We start from the raw sequence: 25,174 nt of genomic DNA on the forward strand, positions 1-25,174 counted from the left end.
CAAACAGTTGTTTTTGATTACTTAATGAGGTTGTTAGCCTTAATGGGACCATGTGATCATGCATCAGAAGAGCCTATTTATCAAACTCCAGGCTTGCAATGTTTTGAAAACTGGTGCTCATTTGCCATATGAAGTAGGCAAAATGTTGCCATGGACCCCTTCACTGCTGGAGTCGCTAGCAGCACACAGCAATGCTAACAGTTATTCCCAGAATTGTAAGATTATACATATAGCAAAATAAATTAAAGCAAATCCAGAAAAGCACTGAATTTATTAAAGTAAAGGTCTGCGCTGCTTAACATTTTTTGGATGCATTTTTTTTATTTTTATTTACCTGAACAAGGGGGAGGGGGGGGGGGGCTTTACTCGGACATAATTCCAGAGCTACAACAAAGTTTAGTCCACCAGGCACAGGGGCGTCGGGAGGTCCCCCAGGTCAGCCGTGCATGAGACAGTTGTCCCAGCTCTCCCCCTATTGGCGGCTTTGAAAGGGCAACTAAAAGTAATATTTGCCCGGTGGACACAAGGATTTATTGTTTTGAACACTTCATCTAGGCTGAAGGAGTACCTCTGGATATCCTACATTATATATGTATATTGGACTAGGAGGCCAAGTGCAAAATGGGAAATCAAACAATTGAAAATGTTTTAGGAAAAAACAACGGATTTATGCATTGATAAATGCTATTCGTTTTCATAGGGAGAGGGTATTGCCATTGGTTGCTGTTTGACTTTAACTTGCAGATTGAGAGGCCACTGGTAGAAATGGGCAAAAAATGTTTGCGGATTTGGATACACCTTCGATCGGCCAGTTCCTTTGGTCCGCAGATTCCCACGGACCAGTCTCAAAAAAGGGTGATTTGTCTTTTCTAGATTTTTTTTTTTTTTATCACTGACAATCCACGTGGTGGATTAATAATTCGCGGTCGGGTTTTTAACAATCCCGCAACACATTGTGGAATCCGTGAATTGGATTCTTAAAAATCCGTCCGGATTGTATCCAATGGCGGTTTTGGATCAATCCACATGGATTGAAACTGGAACAATCTGTCAATGGATTATACACTGCCCCCCCACCCCCATCCATTTGAGTATTGGGTACTAAAAAAGCCAAGTGGATTAATTCAAATACGCCATTGAATACAATCAATCTTTAGCTTTATAAACTCTATATAGTTGGTATGGAAATCCTTTTAGGAAGTGTGGGATGGGACTAATTTAAATACACTTTACATAGCCATTAGCATATCTCCCATCCGGGTACCTCAGATGTGCTCCTTTTTGCAGCACAGGCATGTCTTCTTCATTTTATTTGGAGGGAGGTTAAAGGGGATATATACTGAATACAACCGGAGACATACTAAATCTCTCTATCCCCCCTCTCTGCCCTCTCTCCTCTCTCAAACAATTGTGTGGCTTGGCCTTTTTGAGACTGATCCATGGATATCCGAGGACCAAAGGAACCGGCAAATCCACATCCGCAAATTGTTTTTGCCCATCTCTATTTCTTATTGGAATTACGGATCTTAAAATAAGCATGGGTTCCTTTTTCTGATTACATAAGTATTATGTAGAGAGGAGAGCAGCACTCCTGAGGACTAATGAAAAATTACACATTTATTGAAGACAATCAACGTTACTTAGACCTTTGACAAAAGTCTATGTGACTGACCGAAACGTCGATTGTCTTGGATACATTTTGTCATTGTTCATTGGTCCTCTGGGATACTGTATATAGAAAACTTGTACTTGCCACTATTCACGCCGGTTGGCATTGGGCAGGCACCCAAGGCATTTTTTGCAAGACAGTGCCCAGAGAGTGGATCTTATCTTGTCCCATGTCAGTATTATAACGTGGTTGATTTGTGGAGTAGCTCAGTGATTCACATGTTATGATGGGATGCATCAAATGTTGTGCCTTGGTGCACTTGTAAACAAAGACGGCCAATGCACATCCAATCTGACAATGTTTTTAGTTAATTTATATGTTTTTTCTTCTCTTAAGTATGGGTCCTTTAGTTCAATCTTTTGGCCAAAACATGAACAATCTCCTCACTGGGGAGGAGGTAGAGCAGCGGGCACTGCCGTGCAGCAATAAAGTGAAGGCTGGACTGTGCTGTGAAATTCTTTATTGATGCATGGATAAAAAAGTGAAGGGATGGCACCCCCTGCGCCTCTAACACGTTTCTCCCACGCTGGGGCTTTCTCAAAGAGTAACCATTACTTGCTGCCCCACTTCCTGATATACCTACTGAAACCCGGAAGTGACATCACTCAACCATTGTTTGCAGGATCTCCCAGTGATTGCATGAAGGGAGCCTACACAGCACAGTCCAGCCTTCGCTTTATTGCTGCACGGCAGTGCCCGCTGCTCTACCTCCTCCCCGGTGAGGAGATTGTTCCTGTATCTTCACATCAGCTGGAGCACGCCAAGTACAGACAAAGGAAAGAGACCAGAGGAGTTAAAAGACACAGTGAGTGATTTCTTTCATTGCTGGAGCTTCCCCAGGTGATGTGTTTGATACATTGAAGTGGGACTAATGTATGGGGTCTGGGTGGGTCTTAGGACTTCTCCCAGACAACCCTTCACAGTCCCCACGAGACAACATCCCTAATAGGGGTTATTTATCATTCAGCTCCCTTACTCCTGTCTCCATCCGGACAAGCAGATTTTTTATCATTGTTGTGGACTGATATATACTCTGAGCACTGGTTAACTTAGGGGGTCATACACCTCTATTTTTCTCCTTTTGGCCAAAACATGTTAAGCCTGCAACCACATCAAGGTAGACCCTTTCAATATCTAAATATATAATACTGTGGGTCTGAGTTTTGAGTTTGCTAAGATTGTGTATGTCTCTGTGGTGCACGTGTGTCAAAAAAACTCTGCCAAGCGTGACATGGTCTAAGCTTTAGTGGCTAACAACCTACATCAAATATAAGTAACTTTGCTAACAAGCTTTTTATTATTACATGTAATGAAGCTTCAAGCAGGTAAGGCTGCAGTGCATCAACACCTCATTTTATCTGCGTCAATATCCCTTCTCTTTTGATAAACTGTTAGTCTCATAAAGAAGAGTGAGACAGGTTGCAGTTATTTTGACTTAAATTAATGTAGCTTCCTAGTGCTTGATAAATGAGCAGAGTGGCCCCACTGGCAAAAACAAAGGCCTGTTTGATTTGTACCAACCTTCTGCTGGCTTTTGCATTCTCCTAGTGCAGGGGTGCTCAGCTCCAGTCTTCGAGCCCCCTGCACCCTCCCCCCCAAACATGTCAGGTTTTCAGGATATCCCAGCTTCAGTCTTTTACTGAGCCTCTTATTGAGCCACCAGTGCCGAAGCGGGGACTGATTGAGCCACCTTTGCTGAAGCGGAGACTGATTGGACCATCTGTGCTGAAGCAGGGATAACCTGAAAACCTGACCTGTTGGGGGGGCTTGAGGACTGGAGTTGAGCACCCCTGTCCAAGTGGATCTGCATTTCTTTTCCCCATTCAGATTTTTAAGGTACTGCAGATCTTAGGGTGGGAAGCTATATATGTTTTTATAACGACCCAGATTTTAGAATTTTAGATGCAGATGTACAGTATACAGACATAGCGTGTTGCCTACATTTCTGTGGCCGGATAGTAGCGTTTGAAGATATATGTGTGAGGTCACTAGACTGTACTTGTAGATGGGATCTTGTCATGAGTTGAAACCATCTGGCACTCAGATGTGAGCTACAGGTATAGACGCCGGATTGTTGTGAACTGGAGTCACAGAGGAATGGAAATGTCAAGTGCCTTCCCACTGCAGAAAAAAAAACCTGAGAAACACTTACCACCCAGACCTGTGTCTGCATAAACAGAATGTAGACAGTAATCCAGTCAATGAAGGATGAAATTACAAGTTACAACTTTATTGACTTGTAGCTTTTGCCATCTAGTCAAGTCTCTTTTTGATATGTAAATTGCCATGTCTCAGCTCTGGCTCCCGGTGGTCCACATGTACAGATTGACTTGTAACTGAAGAAATTGGTTTAAAATCCCCTAGTCCCCGAGTTTGCTGGGAAGAGGTCTGGCTCCAATCATCTCACATGTGTTTGAAGCATGATTTTTGGGTGCTTTACCACTTTGGTGGTATTTACCTCCAGGCTACTAAAATACTCAGGGTGCAATAATAATTATATCATTATCAAGCAGTCTTCTTTTATGTCAGAGTCAGCTGTGTGTAAGCGTGGCCTTGCATTTGGAGACAACATTAATACCTACTAGGGAGTAGATCAATCATAGAATGCTGAATGAACAACTCTATCTACAACATGTATAAATTGAAACAGCACAGTTACTGTAAATCCAACCTATCAGCATTCTTCCACACTGTGTATGTTCTGTTGAATTGATTATCGCGTGTAAACAGTTAAAGGAAAGGATTACTAAAATTCAAAATAAAGAATAAAAGCATAATGTCATGATAGGATTTTTTTTTCTTCTTTTCCTTGAACATGTTGTGATACATGCAATTCATTATTTTATTGTATAAAATACAATTTAAAGGGGCAGTGCCACATAGCGTACAAAAGAAAAGTTTGTTTAAGCTTGAGTGAAATTTGGTGCTTTCGAATCCTACCTTATTATTATTGTTTATTTGTAAAGCACCAACAGATGCCGCAGCGTGGTACAATGAGGGAACAGAGGGACATCAATTGCAGAAAGAGAGTGACATATAAATAAGGACCAACATGCACAAACAGATACAAAGTGGTATTGAGGGCCCTGCTCCTGAGAGCTTACAATCTAGAGCAGGGGTACGCAAACTGGGGGCACAGGATTTTGCAGGGGGGAGCAGAGTGAAGCAGGGGGGTGATAGAGGCGGGGTTGGGGGGGGGAGATGATGGCGGCAGTGGGCCTCCAGAGTGAAGCAGCTGGCGAAGGAGTTAGGAGTTGCACGGAAGCAGAGCAGGACAGCCGGGGAGGAGCGCTCCTCATCGGGCTGACACGGCCGTTCTGCTCTGCCTCCGTACAACTCCTAACTCATCTGCCGGCTGCTCCTCTGCTTAACTCTGTCGGCCCTCCACTGCAGTTATGATCTCCCGCCGCCTGCCTCTATCATTACCCTGTCCTGCAGGTGAGTGAGGAGGGAGGGGGAGAGAGCTGGAGCTGGAGGGGGATAAAACTGGAAAAGGAGGAGTGGGAGAGAGAGCTGGAGGAGGAGGTGGAGAGCTGAGGAGGGATGAGGAGAGATTATGAGGAGGGGGAGAGATGAGGAGGGGGAGAGATGAGGAGGGGGAGAGATGAGGAGGGGGAGAGATGAGGAGGGGATGAGATGAGGGGGGAGCGATGAGGAGGGGGAGTGATGAGATGAGGAGGGGGAGTGATGAGATGAGGAGGAAGGGGAGAGATGATGAGGAGGAGGAGAGGGGGAGATAGGAGATGAGGTGAGAGAGAGGATCAGGGAGAGGATGGAGGGAGGGAGAAAAAAATTGCAGTCAGTATTATCGAAGGCTGCAATCCCAGTCAGCATTGTAGCACGCGCGATGGGGGTTTTGCAGGGGCGTGGCCATGACCTCACACGGCTGGTTCACCCTCCTTGGCTGAACTGCCGACGGGGGCGTGGCCACGTCTCCATCGCAAGTTCCAAATACAATTTTTTTGTATTTGTGAAAACTTGCACTACAGCGCGGCTACTAGATGCGCGCCGAGGCAGGTACTGGGCCCAGTCTGATTGGGGGGCGGTGCTTGTGCGCACAGCGCACGCCGAGGTGTTCACTGTAGAACGCACTGGGACCGCAGCCTTATACTACAATGCTGATTTATTTAAAAGCAAACCTATAACATTTGTCATGTTTTACTGTTTTAAAAATGTTATACCAATTAATAAAAAAAAGTAATGTGATTTGGATTACATCAGGCAGGGGGGCCCGACTATTATCATGGATGAAGAGAGGGGCACGGTGTGAAAAGTTTGCTCACCCCTGGGAAATCTTTTGAACATGCAACTGCCAGTATTTCACTTTGGACTTAGGAGGGACGGCCTCTCTGATTGATGTCACACACACAGGCCTGATCAGGAGGATATCTTGCCAACCGTCCCTCACTGGTCTCTTCTATTCACTTTTTCCATACAGTCTATAACAGGGCTGCACAACATACGGCCCGCGGGCCGCATGCGGCCCCCCTGGCCTCTCTGTGTGGCCCGCGGTGACTCCGGCCGGGCGCCAGTTAATTAATTAAATAATTTTTTTTTTTTTTTTTTAAAGTTTAAAAAAATGGCGGCGATTCATCCCCCTCCCCTCCTCCACCGCCCCCATATACCGCCCCCCCCCACCCGCCCCCAGGTTTTGCAGTGCGCGGGGGCAGAAGAAGCATGAGGAGGATGCCGGGGAGGTCAGAGCATGCTGGGGGCGGGGCTTAGTTCCGGGGAGAGGATGTGCTGATCTAAAAGAGGTAGAGTGTGTGTGTGTGTGTGTCTGCTGACATGTGAGGGGGGGTGCTGACATGTGACGGGGGGTGCTGACATGTGAGGGGGGGGTGGGCTGCTGACATGTGAGGGGGGGGTGGGCTGCTGACATGTGAGGGGGGGGTGGGCTGCTGACATGTGAGGGGGGTGGGCTGCTGACATGTGAGGGGGGGGGCTGCTGACATGTGAGCGGGGGGTGGGCTGCTGACATGTGAGGGGGGGGGGCTGCTGGCATGTGAGGGGTGGGTGGGCTGCTGGCATGTGCAGGGGGTGTATGATGTGAGTTGCAGGGGGGGAGAGAATGTCATATTGAGGAGAGGGGGAAAGAGTGTCATTGAGAGGAGGGGGAGAGAATGTCATTTAGGGGAGGGGGAGAGTGTCATATTGAAGAGAGGGAGAGAGAGTGTGTCATATTGAGGAGAGAGAGTGTCATATTGAGGGGAGGGGGAGAGAGTGTTATATTGAGGGGAGGGGGAGAGTGTGTTATAATGAGGGGAGGGGGAGAGTGTGTCATATTGAGGGGAGGGGGAGAGTGTGTCATATTGAAGAGAGGGGGAGAGTGTCATATTGAGGGGAGGGGGAGTGTGTCATATTGAGGGGAGGGAGAGAGTGTCATATTGAGGGGAGGGAGAGAGAGAGTGTCATATTGAGGGGAGGGAGAGAGAGAGTGTCATATTGAGGGGAGGGGGAGAGAGTGCCATATTGAGGGGAGGGGAATAGTGTCATATTGAGGGGAGGGGGAGAGTGTGTCATATTGAGGGGAGGGGGAGAGAGTCATATTGAGAGGAGGGGGAGAGGGTGTGATTTAGGGGAGGGGGAGAGTGTCATATTGAGGGGAGGGGGAGAGAGTGTCATAATAAGGGGAGAGGGAGAGAGTGTCATATTGAGGGGAGGGGGAGAGAGTGTCATATTGAGTGGAGGGGGAGAGAGTGTCATATTGAGGGGAGGGGGAGAGTATGTCATATTGAGGGGAGGGGGAGAGTGTCATTGAGAGGAGGGGGAGAGGGTGTGATTTAGGGGAGGGGGAGAGAGTGTTATATTGAGGGAAGAAAGACATGGGGGGGGGATGCTGACATGGGATGCTGACTTGGGGGGGGGGGCTGCTGACATGGAATGGGCTGGGGGGATGTGGAGGGGGTATTGTGTTTTTGATGTGGAGGGTGGTATTGTGTGGGTGAGGGGGAGAGATTGGGGTATGAGAGATAGATGAGGATGATGATGATGGAGAGGTGCTGGAGGAGAGATGATGATGATGATGATGATGATGATGATGATGATGATGATGATGATGATGATGATGATGATGATGATGATTTAACCCGTGCGGCCCAAATTTTTTTTCCTTGGAGCAGTTCGGCCCTTCTCACTTTACGAGTTGGGCAGGCCTGGTCTATACAGTTTATCAAATGTAAGGTGCAACACTGGGGCATTGGAAGTAATAGGGATTTTTCCCTTTAATTGTGGTGCAGTATTGTTTGCTATGAATTTGCTCCGGTTTGGCAGACGGAGACTGTGATAAGCAGACCCCTTGTAATGTATGCGATTGCAGTTTAGAACAGCAGCTTTTTGGTTTCATGTTGTTTAAGTTTAATTTGATAAGCTGCTTTAACTATACATCTCTTCGGATGCAGGTTATCAAGGTACATTTAAGTATAGCAGTTGCTTTTCCTTCTTGTTGTTTAGTAATGTAAATATTAGTTAATGCAAGGAAATACTGTATGCGGCATATTAAAAACTGAAGTCTGCTTCTACGCATGCAGTAAGAAAGTGGGTGTATATCTGTCACTTAGTCTAATTATATTGTGTTATGAAATGAATTTATACTTTATGCCAGAAATATGACGGTGGAAATCTTGAACTATATTTGAGAAGCAAAAAGATGATCCATAAAATTATAATAAAAAAAACGAACATACGTGATGCTGTAACAAAATTCATGTTTCCTTTCAGAACTCATATCACCAATTCATGATACGTAACATAATACTGTAAATAAAAACAGGTTATGGATACAAATTGAATCAACATTTATTTTAGTTAGGAAATGTATCAGATTATAATTTCGTACACGTCATTTTTGTAATCAGATGTCTTCCGTGTTGTAGAATCTCGCACCTCCCTTTTTTGCAAACCTCTTATTTTTCTAAAATGTGAAACAAATGTTTAGAACCAAGAAAAAATAAGGTCTGTGCTAACCTCCCAGCCGCTCTGTGTGTGATGCACACATGTTAACAGATATTTTAAACAAATACAGTCTACAGTTCATGTGTAGATTTGTGGTACAAGCATATTTCATTTTTACACATTACAATCAGTGAACAATAGGGTTGCTTTATTTAAAACATATTACTGACTTTGCCCTAAAAGGCAGGCACACTCAGAGCACAGAACGTTTAAATTAGCATGATAAAGATTTGTTTAAAGCAGAACCAGTGGATGAGACAGGAGAATACTGCATGTTCTCATCTTTCTTTAATACTTTGAAGGTTGAGTTGAAACACACAGAATCATCGCATGGTAACTAATTGCAACAGACTTTGCATCTTGTTTTTTTTTTTTTCATCATTTCATACAAATAGTTCTCATGACAGAGCAGTTGCTTTGTATCACTTTACTTGTGCTTTGCGATAGAAACGAAAAGAGCAAAAGAAACCTCATTGACAGTGCGCTCATGAATTAACTTTTATTATTATTATATCAAAAAATATGAATATATATTACAGGATGGCAATAATAACCCACATACAAAATCGCACATTATAATCACTGGTAGTGTGTCTATAATTCATTAGACCCTGGTCTATTAGATTCCCTAGTCATTATCAATAAAGTAAACTCTATGGGGCAATGACTCAATTTTCCTGCAAACGCCAATATACAGCACTCCAACAAAACGTACATGGTCAGCACTATGTAAGAAGAAAATATTATTGTTAATGGTTTGTCAGGTGTCTTATGGCGCCATAAGTGTTTAATGACTCAGCATAGCCTGGTATTGATGGCTCATAATGAGGAGTGTCCAAACTTCCATTGTAAGCTTTCATCATAACTTTAACAATGGAACTGTGCCATGTGGATTGTTAACAAGGAAAAAGAAGGTGTGATCCGTTAAAAAAAGAAGAGATCTACTTACAATTGAGCTTACAACTGTGAATTGTATAAAGGGCGGTGATACGTGAGGAAAAGTGCACAAAATTAGACTTAACAGCCTTTGCAGTATTAATGCAAACCATCTTCTAATTTATCATGAGATTGTCGCCTACTGTAGTTTTGGTTCTGCAAGTCTCCAATATCCATAAAAATACTGGACTATTGTGAACTAGATTACAGTGGGATTCGACTGGTAAGGAAGGAGTGGATAGAAATCTTGTGAGGATATAATAATATAGACATCTTGTGATGAAACGGGGGTCAGGTTGGCAAGTGACATCTACCGGTCCATGTTTCGGTCATATTTTCTTTCTGCAGACTATTTCATCAGGACAGATGGACATTGTAACAGGGGACTTATCCCTGTTCACAAATGTGCCTCTAATCCAGCAGTGTGGTGGTTAACTGCTGGTAGGCAATTAACTAACACAACCTGGCTGATTACAGGTGTTAGAAAAAGTCTGCCTCTGAGACAGGAAGGGAGATTCCTTAGTCCACAACTGGGCTGAACCAAGGAAGGACAGAAGTCTTGAGCGGCAAGCTGACAACAAGACAAAAGGGGACAAGATTCTAAACTTGGCGCTGGACATTGCCTTAACACACAAGGGTGCAGATCCAAGAGAGCAGAGAAGCTTCCCCTACAGCAAACCAGCTAACAGATAAGACTTTTTCTTATAAGACTATTGTCTATGTCTATGTATATATATAAATGTCTCTATGATTTGGGCTGGTGAATCGCTGGGCTAACCACGCAGTTAAAGAGAACTGGATCACAAGTGTATATATACTCCAGAGTGGAGTGGATTTTGTTTGCTGATTTACATGTTTGCTGTGTTTAAAGCAACAGGCGCAATAAAGCCTTATTTTAATTTCACCTTAAAACAGTCTCCATTGCATACCTCTGAACACGTCTCTTACAGACATCTTGTCCAGTTTCTGGTGGAATATTTTAGTGTGGATGGTCATATTGGAACTGTCCACAGCATTAAGCCTATACTCTGAGAGGCTCAGTGTGATGACGTCACCTGCATTACATGGCGGAATGGCAGCACGGTCTACTACATATAGCAGAGCATTCAGCTACTTCAGTCCCCAGCACTCCACTCTGGTTACCTTTTCTATTGCTATTGTGGATTCCTTGTGCCTTTATGTGAGCTTCCCCTAGCCCATGTTATGTGACTGTGAGCTGATTTCTGTGGTGTTTGACTAGACTCCTGACAGGGGAGGGAAGGCTTAGGGAAGTACCTGTGGGACCCTTTGGGACCAGGGGGAATGGGCCTGATGAAGAGGTAGTCCCTCGAAACGTCGCCCCCCTAGCATACCTTCTTTTCTCCTTATTGTGTTTTTTCCTTATGTTTCATGTGTGAGATAAAGTGCCCTAATGATAAAATTGAGAGACACTTAAGTAGAATGTCCATTATGGTATACATGCAGTTATTGCACCTGAAAGAAAAAATGAAAATACAGAAGTTCCTGTAAAATGACTGTGTTACAAAATAATCACAGACAATGTCAATGCTACAAAATTAAATGCATATCCAGATGCACATAACATACTGTTATTATACCCATGGGAATACAAACAAAATATACTTTCTGGAGTAAATAATGGATATTCCACCCCATTCTACTTTTAAATGAGAGAATCTATCAGATAAACATAAAGATCCACAGAACACCACTCATGGTTTGCATAAAATAAAAATGTTTAAAATAATATTACTAATTAAACAAGCTATGTTTTTTTTTAACTTGCCGTTTTCATGTATTGTTGTAATACTGGTGAATATTCATACATTTCCACTTTGTTTTGTGGTCTGTAAATAACAAGACACAATGCTAAACTCCATTCAAATCCGTATGGGTGAAACAATCAGACGCAGTGGTCAAAGTGTTTTTAAAACTATATACTGCAAGAAATTCGAAACCTAATAAACATTGGGGAAAAGCTCTCTGGACTCCATTTTACACTATAGTTGCACTGTAAAAACAGAAAGGAGTCAATACAAGACTTGCTGAAATAACCCACTTTTCTTTAAAAAGAAGCAGAACTGAGGGTTTCTATATAAAAAAAGAGTTGCAATACATCTAATTTGTCAATATACAGCATTGTTGCTCCTTACACCTAAGTACCATCACACTGCAATCACTGATCATATATTGAATGGAAACAAAGGGCCCTATTCAAAATTTGGTGCTGACGTCTATCCCACGTAATAAAATATTTATTATCTACAGCAACGTTTCGGTCTTACTCGAGGCAGCAAAAACATAGGTTGTAAGATCATCCGGGCAGGGACTGTGTCTGTAACAATCCTACAGTATGTGCTGCGCACCGCATGCTATTCTGTAATTGTCAGGGACTCCTAGACATCCTGCTCCCAACCATAGTTCCCTTCTCTGTCCACCGGATGTGCTGCTGTTTTCTGTCTACTCTGAGGTTCCTCTGTCTGTCTGTCTCCTCTTGTTGCTCCTTTCCTCTGTCCTTATAGTTTCCTGTTTCCTGCTCATCCCTTGCCTTTCTTTTGTGTCCAGGCTCCCATGCCCATGTTTCTCCTTCTGCTTATGTTCCTGTTCTGTATTGAGTCCGGTACTTATTAAAGGCCCTTGCCTATGATCTGGCTTGTCCCCGTTTGTTCCCTGATCCCTGGTCTCAGTCCCTGCACAATGGTCTCAGTCCCTGCTCCCTAGTCTCAGTTCCTGCTCCCTAGTCTCAGTTCCTGCTCCCCTGATATGCTCCTGCCTTCCCATTGCCAACCCCTGCCGGGACCCTGACAATCCTGCTTGCTGCCTGCCACTGAACTCTGCCTGTGAACCAGATGATCCTGCTTGTTGCCTGCCTCTGACCTCAGCCTATGACCCCAACAATCCTTGCCTGCTCCCTGCTGTTCCTGCCACTGAGGTCCTATCCACTCTAGGAGTCTCCCCTTGACAGAAAACAAAGGCCATTACTGGACCTCGCTGGAACATATCCATCACCTGCCTGCTTCAGCAGACCCCTTCTGCTTGCATTGGGTTGAAGAGAAGTACTTTTGGGGGGGGGGGGGTGGAAATCCCATTTTGGTTTTGGATCCTGAAGGTTTTTGTTGCCGTAAAGGGTTCTGCAGGTTTTTTTGTGCCATTTTGTCCCTGAGAAGAATTCCCTTAAAAAAAAAAAAAAAAAAATCCTTCCCTGCAGTACCCGTTATTGCCATTTCAGACTTTCAGACTTTCATTCCCTTGACAAGGCTTGTCCATCTCTGCATTTCTGGGTGGGCCTCTGCAGATTTTTAGACTTGCATTTCTAAAAACAGACTTGCTTTTGATTACTTTGCTTGGGTATACCACTGCTGGTTCTTAGGGTTCCCATTGTTTTGTTGCTATATGCCACGATTTCTCTGTAATCTGTGACCTTTCTATGCTTGGTTCTAAGGTTCCAGCTCTAACTGCAAGTTTCTCTGTCTTTAGTTTCTCGCAATCTGTGATATTCCTATGCTTGATTCTAAAGGTTTCCGATGTAACTGAAAGTCCACCTGTCTTTAGTTTCTCGAAATCTGTGATATCCCTATGCCTGATTCTAAAGTTTCAGATGTAACTGCACATTTCTGTCTATAGGTTTCCCTGCAATTTATGATTTTTCTGTGACTGATGCTAAGGTCTCAAATCTTAAGGTCAGCTCTCCTATCTTTGTCTCCCTGTTGTTCCTAATAGTTCTGTTGTTCATTCCAATGCTTCTGCTTTAAAGACATATTTGCTTTTTACTGGTTTCTTGGGAAGTTTGGTTTCCCCATGTCTGAAGCTATGGCTCCCACTTTGAAAGTAGTCTTGAGCAATAAATGTGAACACAATACCACTGATTTTTCAGAGTTTCTCAAGGCAAAGAGAAAGAAAAAGAAGAAGAAGGGTGGCTATTCAAATATTGTGGAACTTGCAGAAGGAATTAAGGATGACCCTTCAACATCAGGAAAGCCTGCGTTAGAAAGGGACAGAGATATGCTACAGCCTAAGACGACTAGCAGAATCATTGCAGGAGTAGTGGAAAAGAAAGAGGATGCCCTTAACCAAGGTAAAGATGCCTTAACTCAGGCACTTCAATCCGCAGGGAAAGAGATTTATTGCCTCTATGGACGACTAGATAAAGAGCAAGAGGCCAAGCCTGCACTACAAAAGTTTCTGTCCACAGCAATTGCTAAATGCATATTGCAGGAGAAAGTATTAAAGCATGTAATGAGTAATACTCATTCGCCAGACGCTGGAAACTGCTGCTGCTCTGCTCACACGTCCTACTCCAAACGATTGCATGGCACCTCTGAGCACTGTCCAGCAGGGGCTCCAAAGGATGTACAGCTGCTCTGTTCTTAGCCGAAACCAGTCCGCAATGAACCGTCATTCCGTGCAGGAGGAGGGGAGAAGGTGGAAGGTGGGTCACGGGAATCAAATCAAAGGTGTATCACCACAAAGTGGTGTCCCAAAGTCCTGACAGACGCGCAAGCGCGGGGCAGCGTCACAGAGTAACAGGGTCAAATAGAAAAGTCCCCCTTTCTTTTTATAATCAAAAACGAATAGACGGTACCGTTCTGTGGGTAACGAAATGCTTTAATTTGTGCATCCTTTGAGATACACTGATCTCTGCATCCGGCGGTGTTACAATAGCTAAAGCATGAAAGGTTTTTACTTAAAAACAGTGCATCCTGGAATGTATCTGACTGAAGCCTATCCCTCCCCCCCCTGTGCAGTATGCGATTTATGACTTAAGGTGTTAAATGTCCCTGAATGTTAGTGATGTAAGAGTGTGTGTGTGTGTGTGTGTAAATATAAATTTATGAAGCGCCCACAGTGTATACAGCACTTTACAAAAGGTGTGTGTGGGAGTGTATACCAATGGTGTAGGTAGGTGTAGAAATGTAAGAGGGTGTTGCATTACTATTAATGTGTGTGGATACTATGTGGTCCCTATAGGTATATAGGGATAGAATTGCATTGTACATATGTATGTGCATTCATATATGAATCATCACTTGCTTTTTATGGAATAACCCATGGTCAACAATCAAGGCACTGATCCCACAGCTTCTTTATGATCATTAGATAAACTATTTAAACTTGAGATTAAACTGTACAATGGCATGTTATGGTCACACTAAATAATGATATCAGACATAAACGCATACCTACAGGCCTTGGAATGCTAAAAACGCCTTCCTTTGAAAGAGAAGATGTTGAGTATACTACAGAATGCTTATTAAGCATTGGGAAATCAAATTAGAACATGTAAAAATAAACAGATTGAGGAATTACAGATTAAATTGGAAGAATGTAAAGATAATTCGGTTTTCAAAAAATATGGACCAAGATATTAAAGAAAGAACAGATACATTTAAGAGAGAGGTAAGTCTTTAAAAAATATATATAATTCTCCAGAAATCAAAGAAATTATGAAACCAATTCAATCAGACTTTGGTTTAAAGACAACATTAATCACGAGGGAGAGAACCTATCAAATTACTGATACATATCGGATACCGAGGCCCAGATCAGGGCTCAGGTTAGTTTTCGATCCAATGTTTAGAAAAGCCCGGGCGCTAACTCTGTGAAGTAAGTGTGTAACTTAACTAATGAAAATAAAGAAAGATAATAAAGGAAAAGTGTGATACGGCCTTTTGAGATTCACGTGTTTTCTTGTTGTGCCCTCTTATGACTCGAACCCCAGCAGAATCTATCCAGGACCCTTAACGACAATGGAACACAAAAAATGGGGGAGCACAGAGTGAGGGTGAGGTAAGTTTTTCTGGACCAGTGACCAACTGGGTGAAATCACCTTAAATGGTACATGGACTGGTGGATACGCTGATCTGGGAAATAGTATAATACTATATGAATAAAAAAGTATATCACTTACACGGCCTTGTGTAAATGTTATTACATCAAGGTATCTTTACTCTCCGTCTTTTTCTTGTAGTATGGTTTTTCTTCTCCTGTTCTCCTTTTGTCGTCTCGTGCTTGAATGTTCTGAGATGTGACTCACTGCAAACTTGGTTTCTTCCTTCTAGAGGTCTCCCTCTCACAGAATAGAAGTGATTAAGTTTATGCAATAAATTAAAAGCAAACAATCAAGAGATCTTAGAAGCATGTAGATGGTAAGAAATATATTAGATAATGGTATAGTGATAACCAATCACTCACACGGGCTAATGTGAGTGTTCTCACGTAACAGTATCTTAATTCCACCTCTTCCAAGTCCCTGGAGTTGAAATTTCAGAGAATTCCAGAGAAGTGGAGTCAGATGGTATTCAAACAATTATTTCAGATTAATTTGAACCATGTAAAGTCACCCAGCATAACATGGGTGGGAGGGAAGGTATGGGAAAATAAAGATATAAATTCAAATACTCACACGGGCCAGTGTGAGTACACACTGGTAAAGGTTTCTTTTAGTAGTTTGGTTCCTGTTTTTCTTTTAGAAGCTGGATGGATGTGATTCTTCCAAGTACAGTATAAAATAAACTGCAACAGTGGGGACTGTGATTAGAGCAAAAGACTTTATTAAGAAATAAAATAAAAGGTATAAAAAGATAAAAAAAGAACTAGTACTAAAACAATGAAGCACTCAAACAAATATGGATGGGAAAAGTATAGGGAGTCACTTAGTGGTGAGTGGTAGGTAATCTCTGTCTCTGAGTCCAGATTCAAAGCTACGACGTCACTTCCGGCTCCTCTATGGTGGCTGCAAGTGTCCAGAAAAAGTGAGCTACGCGTTTCACCCTATACAGGGCTTCCTCAGGCTCTTTGAAAAAGAGATGGGCTAGGTGCTGGCACCTTATATACAGTAGCCAGCCTATCCCTTTCTTACTGTGGTCAAATTGGCTTCACGTGTGCTTCTAAATTCGCCGACATCTTGTGCGTTGCGCGCATTCATTGGTTCGTTGCGCGCGCATCCTCTCTTATTCGTCGGCCAACTAAAACAGGAGTATACTTCCTTACTGCTACTCAGATATATGCTGCGCGCACATCTGAGAATAAGTCTCGCGCCATTTGGTGTATGTTAAATGCCTGTTAATGGCAGAGAAAATTGCAACATCACAAGGCTGATACCTAAAATAAGTGAATCTAAAGTGAAAGACATGTGTCTGAAATTATATGGAATAGGTGAAGTGTAGTGAATTTAATGTGGACAATTCAACAAACTTTTGTTGAACTATAGTGTAATTCTAATCAATTTAATAATTAATTTAATATTCAATTAAATAGAATGAAAAATAAGTGTTGTACTATAGTATAATTCTAATGAATTTGATAATGAATTTGATATTCAATTAGATGGATTTAAAAGTGGGTGATGAGCTAATCTCAGTTTGTGTGATTTGTCAAATGAATGTGAATATACATGTGAAAATTAATATAAAATGTGAATACAGACATGAATGTAGATATAGGGGATATATGTGATGTGCTTGTGAAAAAGATTTTCTTGTGAGAGGTTGTAAAAATAAAAAATGAAATAAAAATTAAAGTTTGGGAATAAAAAAATCCTTATAAAAGTCCAAATGTCCAAAATAAATGAATAAAATATCCATGCACATAGAGTTGCTTTGTGGACCATATGCATCTGTTTCTAAAAGTCTGTGCTATGCATATGGTCCACAGGTTATTAAGAATTTATATTAGTGTTAGGTACCCTTGAGATGTGGTCTGTCATGTAGTGGCTAAAGGGCTTACAACACTTTGGCCAAAATGTTAAACTAAAAGACCATTTTATTCAAAAGATATCTATACATATATATTTAGGCACTGTACCATGTATAAGTTTCATTGGATGCACTGAGCTCTGTCTGTGTTTCATGTTCTGTCTCTGGTTTTAAATATATATTGCCATGCTCAGTAGCACTGCTCTGTGAAACCTATATGCTTATATATATATGTTGTGGTTATTTTGGGGGTTCAATATGAGCTTGTAGGTGTCCTGTATGTTTTACAATTCTTGTTCAGCTGGTCTTAGCTGATTGGAGGGTGGCTCCTCCTACCTAGTTTGAAGCTCACCCCCTCCCACTTTTAAATGGTTAAAAGCTCACTCCATTGCATCTCCCACTCTCAGCGGAACTTGCTTGCATGCAGTTTGATTGTGACAAATCTAATACAGAGTGCTTTTCCTGGTAATGTACAGGTTAATAAGAGCTTCAATCAGACTTAGATCTATGCAACTAATTTTGACAGATTTATTATAAATCATTCTTCCTGGTAATGCACAGGTTTTAATAGATATCTATACATATATATTTAGGCACTGTACTGTGTATAAGTTTCACTGGATGTGCACTGAGCTCTGTCTGTGTTTCATGTTCTGTCTCTGGTTTTAAATAATGTTCAGGTTATTAAGAATTTATAAAGTGTTAGGTACCCTTGAGACGTGGTCTGCCGTGTAGTGGCTCAAGGGCTTACAACACTTTGGCCAAAATGTTAAAGTAAAAGACTATTTTATTCAAAAGATATCTATACATATATATTTAGGCACTGTACCGTGTATAAGTTTCATTGGGTGTGCACTGAGCTCTGTCTGTGTTTCATGTTCTGTCTCTGGTTTTAATACAGTAGTTTGCATGGATTTATGGAAGGTAGGTTGTGCCAAACTAACCTTACTAGTTTCTTTGAGAAGGTAAGTAGGAATTTAGACCAGGGTAATGCAGTTGATATGGTCTACTTAGATTTTGCTAAGGCTTTTGATACAGTGCCACACGAGGTTAGTGTACAAAATAAAGGAAATTGGTCTCGGTAACCTTGTACCTGGATGGTAAACTGACTAAAGGATAGACAACAGAGAGTTGTCATAAATGGAACCTTTTCACTTTGGGATAAAGTTGTAAGTGGAGTACCTCTAGCTTCTGTACTGGGACCCTTGCTTTTCATCTTGTTTATTAATGACCTTGAGATTGGCATAGAGAGTAAAGGTTCTATTTTTGCTCATGACACTAAATTCTGTAAAGTTGTAAAATCAGAGCAGGATATAATTTCTCTCCAGAAGGACTTGGAGAGACTGTCAACTTTGGCAGGTAAATGGCAGATGAGATTTAATACAAATAAATGTAAGTTTATGCATTTGAGAAACAAGAATAACAAACGACTTACAAATTAAAGGGACAAAATTAGATCAACCCTTGAGGAAGAAGGATTTAGGAGTGCTTGTAGACAGCAGGCTTAGCAATAGTGCCCAATTTAAAGCAGTAGCTGCAAAGGCAAAACAAATCTTATCTTGCATTAAACAGGGTATGGATGGAAGGAAGGTAAGTTTAATTATGACACTCGTGACACTAATGACACTAAAGACAACACCTTGAAAAATATGGAGTACAGGTTTGGGGCAACACTCCTTAAAAGACATTATGGAACTAGAAAAGGCGCAGAGAAGAGCCACCAAATTAATAAAGGGGATGGATAATTTGATTTATGAGGAGAAGCTAGCTAAATTAGATTTATTTACATTAGAAAAAATGCATCTAAGAGGGGATATAATAACTAAATATTCAAAAACAAGGGGAAGGGAATGGCCATAATTAAATATCCTTTTGTAAGGTGCACTCCTAATTGACCAAAAACGTACCAGTATTAAGTAAGATACTATACTAATAAGCGTACCGGTTGATATCTCTCATTGTACAACTAAACCTTTATCCAGAGATCTTGCAATGACTTTGACGTTGTTAGTGAAGGACAAACACCTTGATGTATAGGGTGTTTATTGGATCGCCCAGGTATGTTTAAAATAAACTTTAATACATCATATTATAAATAAATACATTCAAATTGGTACAAACAGTTTAAAAGAGAGAGTAACTAATTGAATAAAATATGTGGCTAGCTCACACACTGCAAATAGTGTATGTAAAACCTCCTGTGTTCCAAACTACACTAGCTGAACAGCAAGAGGACTGGTATCCTTATCTATTCTTGTTGCAATGTAGATATATAAAGCTAAAGATGGATGCATAGTGGATTCAATTTTATGTCTTATCCCACAATTAAAGGTGAAACACAAGGAATCCGCGCTCAGTCTGTCTTATAGAGTCAACAGGAGAGATCCCCTTTCAGCTGTGTATGTTGGAGCAACTCCCCAAACGCTCCTAAAATTGAGGTCCCCCAAAGGGGATCTCAAAAAGACAAAAAAGAAGAAAATGCACACACAGCGCACCATTGATCACTATTAAAAGTAACAATTTAATATCCGGTCAAGTGACCGCACATATAATAACCAATATATAACTGAATAACACCAGGTTGCTCAACACGTAGAGGTCACGAGAGGCTGCTCAATGCACTCACCCATTGGCTGGGACAGAGGAACAGGAAGCACGAGCGGAGGAGAGTTCTGCCGAGTGCTGGTGGAGTCCGGACACATCATCAGCGCCAGCCACGACTACCCGCTCTGCCACTTGTGGTTAGTATCTGCCCCCCTCATTGTGGCTTTTATAATCATCTTTTCTGTGGTTGAATACTTAATGTGAAAGTTTTTCAGGCACATTTGACTTGTGGTGTAGGCTTCATAGAAGCTATTGTCAGTCAATTATCCTCATGGGAGAGAGATCTGGCATTTTATGTAATTGTTGTGTATTATCTTTTTATTTAATTCTTGTAATTTTGTGATTCATGGTTATCATATGTGCGGTCACTTGACCAGATATTAAATTGTTACTTTATACTACTGATCCCTGGTGTGCTGTGCGTGCATTTTCTTCCTTTTATCCCAGAATTCTTTTATGTTTGAAAAATCCTATTTCATTCAAAAATGTGGTACCCCGATGGGCACCAAATATGCATCAGCCTATACCATTTATATGGGCTATTTGGCCATATTTTGACCCGTTTTATCGATGATATCCTTTTTATATGGATAGGGGATACAGAGACTTTGGAGGAGTTCCTTTTGTACCTCAACAATAATTATTTAGGTTTAGTTTTTAGTAGAGTGGTTAATAAAGATAGAATCTCGTTGTTAGATTAGGAAGTTTTTAATGAAGACAAGGGACACATTTATACGAAGATCCATAGAAATAAAGGGGACTGTAATGGCTACTTAGATGCCAGAAGTGGTCACCATCCGAACTGGTGAAGAAACATCCCACCAGACCAATTCAGGCGAGCACGTAGGGACTGCATCGAGAGAGATGGATCAAAAGGATCAATCCAAAATTCTAGTTGACAGATTTAGAGAGAAAAATTATGACATGAAAATAGCATTAGAGGTCAGGAATCAGTTAGTTTATTAGACAGAAATACACTGTTTTATAAAAGTAGCAGCAGAAATGTTAAGAAACATAATGGGTTGAAATGTATCACCACATATAGTGAAGCATCACCAAGGATACTGTACATAGAGTTTTCAAGAAAACATGGGGATATTCTTAAAAATAACAAGATCCTAATCAAGTGATCCCAACAAATCCCGTCATAATACACAGGAAAGATGGAAACCATAAAAAAAAATGTGGGCTCCAAGCCAACTAAGGAAAATTGAGAACATTTCCAACAGCTTCATGCTTGGTATGCCAAAAATGTGTGACTGCTTTAGATGTAATTCCACAAGGTGGGTTTCCTCTGGGTTTATAGATTAAATGAGCCGTGCATTTCCCTAGTAGAATTTATTGTTTTTTTTTGTGGAATTCGTTTTCTGGGTTAGCTTAATTATAATTAAGAAGGCAAAGTATTGGTTCATGTTGTTTTGATGCTGGAAGATTGTCAATTACTAAAACATTTACTTGCTGCTTACTTCCTCACACTGCAAACAATCCAGTTTTCCTATTCAAACTGGCACGTCTAATAGCATCTCGATCACTAAGCATCAGTAACTGTTTAATAATAGGAGGTATCACTTCAAACAGATGTAGTAAGACCAACTATTTTCGGTACCGTGACAAGGTGCAAGATTACAGGGAAACAACAATTTGTTCATCGTGCTTTATGTGTGTGCCTGCTGCGGTCATCCAGCAGAATTATTTGTGGGGTTATTTATGTAATTGCAATTTAATATGTGCCCGGCAGATGGCACACTGACTATCTTTGTGATGCCCGCTCATACGCTGTATTCTGTATGAATGTACAGTATGATCCTGTATGATTAATTATTGCATACGGCAGATGGCGCACTGAATAGTCCTGCCTATGCCTGTGCATGCGCTGTATTCTGTATGAATGTACAGTATGATACTGTATGATTCATTTCTTGCATATGGCAGATTTCGCACTGAATAGCCCTGCCTATGCCTGTGCATGCGCTGTATTCTGTATGAATGTACAGTATGATACTGTATGATTCATTTCTTGCATATGTCAGATTTCGCACTGAATAGCCCTGCCTATGCCTGTGCGTGCGCTGTATCCAGTATGACTCCTGTATGATTTATTTATTGCAGATGGCGCAGTGAATATCTTTGTGATGCCCGCTCATGCGCTGTATTCTGTATGAATGCACAGTATGAACCCTGTATGATTCATTTATTGCACACTGAATACGTTTCTTTACCCATGCCATGTTGCACCTACAGTACCAAAAACTTCACACATGTTTCTTCACAAGGTACAATGTAACAACACATAACGAAATGTCTGGTTTGATACATAGTTTTTCTTGGTTCAAGCTGACCATGTACTGTTCAAAATAAAAAGCTAGAGGTACATACTTGAATAAAAATTGGCTACAGTTTTTCTCAGACCGTTTTTAACATGGCAAGGAAATGCAATGAGGAACCACTTGTTAGACCACCCTATAGCTATGGTTCGCTCATATATTTTGATCTGATAAGAGGGTAACCATCTCTGTGATAAATCACTATATCAGTAGCACGGATCCTATCTACAACAGCAGCAAAAAGGATGGAACAATTATAAAATACAAAGGTGTCCCAGCACTCACTGTGTATAAAGAAAAGCTCTACTACAAGAGTATGTCTGAAATATGCAATAAGTTTTAATGAGAATACAAGGAAAAAATTACTTGGAGTTGCACATCACATTGGAAACAGAGTCTTAGGGAAGGGGAGTGGGAAAGGGAGACAAGGTGACAACACACTACAAAAACAAGGGGGGGGGGAAACACTAAAAGGAGGAGGGTATGTAAGGGGGGCAACGACCGTTTCAAGGTAATAACCTCTTTCTCAAGCCCGTTCCCTCTAAAGGGACCCAGAGGTACTTCCCTATATCCTCACTCCTCTATATACAATGCGCCCTGTCCTACAATAAGGAACAACTGAATATCTGATCAGGTAAGGCTATTGGTAATACAGATATCAGATATACAGATTTCTTGCTGTCTACAAGCATTGTCGCAACATACAAATAAATGCCGGGGATTTGCACTTGGTTTTGTGTGGCACCGAAAACATTAAGTCTTACTACAGCTGTACAATATGCTTATGCATTGTGTTATAACTTACGATTAGGTCAGGATCATAAAGCATCCTCATCGCGTTCTATGTTGCGGTTCAAAAACTTTTTTTAGAAACTTTCTCAGGCACATCTAGTATTTAATTAAAGTGTTGAGCTTAAAAAGGATGCTGGAATTGCAATGCAGTGCACTTACCCACAAAACGCGTGGGGTGTTTTACCGCTTTGAAGGGCAGGAGTTGGATTTGACTCGACAGAGCTTCATCGGTGAAGTCATCAGTCCAGGTCCGGCAAGGGATAGCTGCACACACATTTACAGGGAGAAGCTGTGTGTGTTTGTAAACTGCTGCAACCCACCGGATTGTCTCCCCTCCAAAGATCCTGAGCGACAGCTCTAGGATCAGAACTGGTTCATTCCTGTGGGGACATCCTGTCCCACTAATTTTCATTTTTGTTTTTTTCTATTGTTTAAATTTATTAAAAGATTCATTTATATATGAGCGCACAGAAGAAAAAAAATCAACATATTCGCTTTTAATCATCACAATGAAAATGTGAGTACCCTTCCTGCATGTTCTATTCCTGATGTCTGTTTTCTGTCTCCCTCCATGAAGAAGCAGAGCTGAGGCAAGGATAATTCTGAGTGACCATTAATTTCGAGAATAAAATACTAGAGGTTTTTTTTTTATAGCATGGAGATTACACCGAAGTTTGTCATTTGCCTGCAAGCAATACTGTATGTGACTGAGTTATTCACTAGCAAGCTTCAAATGTGAAGAACACATCACTTAAAAAGAAGTTAAACCAACTCATGCAACTTCAAATTTGGCTTGTGTAGGTCATTCCATAAATAAAACACAGCAGGTGTCCATCTTCCTGCCTTAGTCACGTATTGGGTTACATAAATACACATGATTCGTAGGGTCGTAAGATTACATGGGGGTCTCAGTCCTCTTAATGGTAGTCTCAGTGACATGGGATCTGTTCTGCTATATTTTTACATCTTTATTTCCATTAGTTGATTTCTCCTCTGAGATGTCCATGTTGGTTGCATTCATTGCCTGTGAAAAGAAAAACACCATTGTTTGTTGCTGTTTTATTTGTTTTCCAATGGCTTTGTAAGGATGGAATACACCATTAAAGCACAACCATGTTTTTTTAAGCTTGGAATAATTGGTCATGGATATTATGAAAATTAAGTATATATAACAAAGCCAGGTGGCTTAGTGGATAAAACATAAAAACATATTGATTGGTGAAATATAAGTACCATTTGATTTATCTTTCTTCTCCTTTTCCCTATTTTATATTAAACTGTAGACCATATTATATCTGTTATTATTAAAATGTATTTATAACGCACCGACATATTCTGTAGCGCAGTACAATAGTGCATTTTCCCTCCAATTTTGGTGACAATTAAAAGCATCCCAAAGATTTCTGAATGTGTTTTTAGCAGGACCACCTTAGCTTTAAGGTTACTCCATGCATCTGCAACTGTATCACTTGAGTTAGGAATTAATTCGCAGTCTTGACAGTAGCGCTCCATCAAATGCTTAAAATTTATTTTGCTTTTTATTTAGTTATGAAATGTTTTACCAGGAAACAATACATTGAGAGTTCCTCATATTTTCAAGGGTGTCCTGGGCACAGTTATGATAACAATACATGGTTACGTTAAATGAACAGAGGTTAAACATTATACTTACAGACATTTCATGGACTGTTATATATAATATGATTATGAGTGTACAGTGGCGGCCGCCTTTATCCTAATACGGCCGGATCCACGGCGCTCTGATAATCGCGGGCAGATGCGTTTTTTTTTTGGTCCAGAGTGAATTGCGTTATTTTAGCACTCGTAATATTAGCATTTTATTATCGCTGTCTGCAGTACTGCAATACCGTCTAAAAACTCAGGGGGCGTTCGTGAGCTGTTGTCTTTTAAGTCTAATACTTTAGCAGTTCAACCTACACAGTCTGTGTGTGCGCGCGCAGTAATTGTAAATTTGCATATTTACGGTATACATGCTTTTGCAGTGCTGTATGTCTCATTTGAAAATTGTTGAAACGCATAGGCGTGTACAGTACTGTAACAGTATCACATTTCGGCATATACAGCGCTCTCCCCTCACTCACCCCCACACACACACAGGATAATGTACTGCACTGCAGGGTATTTCAACTTCTTATCTTCTCTACAGTGCAGTACACCTCTCCCACACCATTCCCTTGAAT

The sequence above is a fragment of the Ascaphus truei genome, chromosome 1, assembly GCF_040206685.1.
Source record: "Ascaphus truei isolate aAscTru1 chromosome 1, aAscTru1.hap1, whole genome shotgun sequence".
Lineage (NCBI taxonomy): Eukaryota > Metazoa > Chordata > Amphibia > Anura > Ascaphidae > Ascaphus > Ascaphus truei.